The sequence below is a fragment of the Sitophilus oryzae genome, unplaced genomic scaffold, assembly GCF_002938485.1.
Source record: "Sitophilus oryzae breed Bouriz unplaced genomic scaffold, Soryzae_2.0 scaffold_149_pilon_pilon, whole genome shotgun sequence".
NCBI classification, from domain to species: domain Eukaryota; kingdom Metazoa; phylum Arthropoda; class Insecta; order Coleoptera; family Curculionidae; genus Sitophilus; species Sitophilus oryzae.
Genome location: NW_022146169.1, coordinates 1,709,837 through 1,712,622, shown reverse-complemented (window position 1 = coordinate 1,712,622; position 2,786 = coordinate 1,709,837).

The window sequence follows — 2,786 nt, the reverse complement described above, 5'->3', positions numbered from 1 at the left end:
CGTTTTGGCTATCTGCTTTACTGATTTTATGCTGTCAGCTTTTATACCTCTATAAATAGAGAGCCAAAACCACAAAAGAAACATTAAAAATAGTAAAACAGAAGGTCAAAAATATGAAGCAGGCAGTAAAAACATTAAAACAGACAACAAAACAGTAAAGCAGACAGCAAAATCGGTAGAAGTCTGCTGTCTGGCTCAAAGTGTCCCCATACCTATTTGTTATGCATTTCGTAATGATTGTTAACATTATATTTTCGAATTTCACTATAACATAACAGAAAAATAACGCTACGAAATCCTTTTTAATATATATTTCTTTGCATTAGCTATTTTGGTTCGACGAGCACAAAGGTAATTTTACCTTCTCTTTGTCGGTTTTTTGCATTCTTTTTTTACGTTATTTGATACCCTATACATCGATACCGACAAAAGAGAAATGTATACAATGAATGGAAGCTGTGGAGTGGATATCGATCTGTTTTCGGTGAAGGAGGACAAATGAGCGAAAGAAATAAAGTCAAGCATGCATATGTCTCTGTTTTAAAGATAGCACAGCTTAAAATAAAGATTATTTCAGGACAAATATGTATTACAATATGAAACTAAAAGAATTTCGGACATCCATTGTCTTTGTTATTTTTGATTAACACAACGTTTCGGTCAGAAGGATTATAGACCGTTATCAAGTGTAAGCTAAACTAATTCTTAAAACTACTAAGTGTGAGGTTATCCACTTAGAGTTCCTGCATAGGTGCGTTTTATGAGTGGTTGCCATATCGCAGATATTTCCGTACTAGGATTGCTAAAGATGTTGTTATTGTTTGCCCTCTTTAAATTTACGCTTTTTCCAAATAGGTCACTGTCGACAACCATAGCTTCTGACTATTTATATTGTGCTGTTTTGACCAAACTTTTTTTTTGTTTCGATAGTCAAGCAGTATTAAACGCGATCAATTCAGTAAACATCAATTCGAAAGGCAAAGAAAATAATAAGTCCTCTTACTATGGATACCAGCTCACCTAGGGATAGAATGCAATGGAAAAGCAAACGATCTAGCTATAAAAGGTGCGAACATGCGGCTAACTGGACCAGAATCGTTCTGCTTTCCAAGTAGAAACCAACTCACAGCGGAACTCAAGAACCTGGAAGACTCCATCCGTAACCTGGAATCATAATCCTTCAACGGTCTAAGAAACTCGAGGAAATTTCTGGCAACTTGCGGCCGAGAAAAATCAAAGATTTTCATAGATTTAAGTAAGAACAATCTTAGGATTGTCACGGGGTTTTTAACAGGATACTGTCTCTTCAACGAACACCTTAGTAGAATGCTACTTAAGAAACAATGGCGAATGCAGATTCTGTGGGGAAAGTGGGGAAACACCAAAACACCTCATCACACTGACTGCGCCGACATGGCAACTATTCGTGCCATTTGATAATAATAATAACAATATTCTTTATTCTCTAACAGATTACAAAAGCCAAGTACAAGACAATATTAACTCAAATAGATAATGCAGAGTATAGAAAAACTAAGCTAGATTAAATCACATTGGATTAAACCAAATTAAATCAAATTAAATTACAATAAATTCAAATTAATAGAAATAATAAACAACATATCTAGATGTTCCACCCAACAAAATATCAGTAAAAATAAAATAAACTTATATCAGAAACTAACACCCTAATGAGGAATCTCAAGATTTCCAACCCTTACCGCTCTTTTAAGTGAGACCAATGAGTAATTATGCAGATCTATACTATTATTATTATTATAATTTGCTAAGTTGTTCAATAGGAAGCAAGAACGGTATATGGGCGCCTTCTGCTGCAGATTTGATGTCGCCAATGACTGGTTCACGACACTGTCGAGTAGTAGCAATCGGGACCGCAAAGATTACTTTGTTTAACAATTGAGTACAATCTGGCAAGTTATATATTATAATATACACACATCAGGTTCAAATTATTGCATATATCGTTTAAAAATATACGGAAAGGAAGATTTTTTTTATACATAGATTTGATAATCTGTAATAAACATTTTTTTGTTAAAATGGATTTGGTAAACAATGTTTATCGTTCAGACCCAATAATATTACAAATTCTTGCACATTTCGATTTGTGGTCTCTTGAGCTTCAGAAGATATTTGATCATTGTTTTGGCCTTAAAATGCATAGAAACATTATTTCACAGTTTATAGAGTCAGAATAGTAACACTGTCTCAACAGGGCTACTGGCACGTTGTAATAGCTGAAACTGTAGGAGTTAACCAAAGCGATGTTTTGCGAATATTAAAAAAAATCAGGGAAACAAACGAGGTTACAGACCGGCTTGGAAGAGGTAGAAAGAGAGTTACTACTGCTGTGCAAGACCGTCAAATATCCCTAATTGCACGACGCAATCCCCTGCTTTCTAGTACTGCTATTAAAAATGAGTTAGCTCGCCTTGAAGAAGTAAATGTTTCAAGAAAGACCATAGCAAGAAGACTCCATGAGGATTACGTTTAAGGAGGCCTCTACGTGTCCCGAAGCTTAATTTACAGCACAAAATGACGCGACTACAATGGGCTGAAGAGATGAGAGCAAATGGACCTAATTGGAATTTCGTCATGTTTAGTGATGAAACAAGAATAGGCCTAATGTTAGACTCGCGACGAACTTTGGTCTGGAAAACATCTAGAAGACGGCACCTCATATACTAGAGACGTTTTAGAGCCTATTGTGCGTCCATTTCGAGGGTCAGTGGGGGATGAATTTGTTTACATGGACGATAATGCTC